Below are 1,049 nucleotides of genomic sequence, written 5' to 3'. Positions count from 1 at the left end.
GGCTGTCTAGAGATTCAGCCTAGGGTCTACAACCCCTTAGTCCCCGGAGGCATTACAGCTTTAACAAGATGCTGACAGCTGATCTTCCTTGTGGCAGTCCCAGCTGGAGATTTCCCCTACTCACAAATTTAGCCCAAATAGCCAATATACTTCAGGTTAATTCAACTGATTGTTTTTTCCTGGTTCTAAGCTCTTTTCTGGGTTACTGGTTATTTTTTAATGCCCTTTATACAACTTAGATTGAAGAAGCCATCCCATAAATTCAGACATCTAGGTCTAATTAAAATCCTGCTCTTAAAACACAAGAATCTATTTGAACGCTTTTCTGAAAGCTTTTGGAGAAAATGACTTCCTCAGTTACCTTTGGCCTCCTGTGTGCAGCGCCTTCACCCTTCCTAGGGTGGCTGGGATTTCTCTGATCTCCTATGAAATAGCTTATACATTATAAGTGTGGGTATGTGTAATTTTTAAGTAGTAAGACTTGGAGTTTTGCAGTTAATAAAACCTCTCTCATAAATCAGCCCATTGCTGCTTTAGACAGCAGTAGTGAGGGGAGTCAGATAATAACATGCTCAACATTTTGTACAGAAAAATGAAGGCTCGCGGAGATGAAGGGCTTTGTCCAAAGTTGCATAACTAGGTAAGGGTAAGCTGGGGTGCAAATCCCTGTTGACTTGCCCCTGAGACTCACTGTTCCTTCCCTGGGTCTCACTGTCCTGCCTTGTTGACATTGCCCTTCATGGAATGAAGAGCAAAGACTAAACATAGCACTTTTATTAAAATAATCATGTGCTTGAGGAACAGAGTAATTCCTTCAACCTCCAAAATGAGCTGAGCCAGGTCAGTCTCCTGAGGAGTCCTGGGGATAGGATTCCAAATAGAATACAGAATAGCTAGTTAAATTTGCATTTCAGATAATGAACAATTTTTAGTATACGTGTGCCCAAAGATTGCAAACATTGCATGGGACATATTTATACTAGAAAAAAATCTTAGCTGTTTTCTTTAAAATTAAAATTTAACTGGATTTCCTGTGTTTTCATCTGCTC

Source organism: Otolemur garnettii, unplaced genomic scaffold, assembly GCF_000181295.1.
Source record: "Otolemur garnettii isolate 467f Iridium unplaced genomic scaffold, OtoGar3 scaffold00027, whole genome shotgun sequence".
In the NCBI taxonomy this organism is placed as follows: domain Eukaryota; kingdom Metazoa; phylum Chordata; class Mammalia; order Primates; family Galagidae; genus Otolemur; species Otolemur garnettii.
This window is presented reverse-complemented; position numbering follows the sequence as displayed.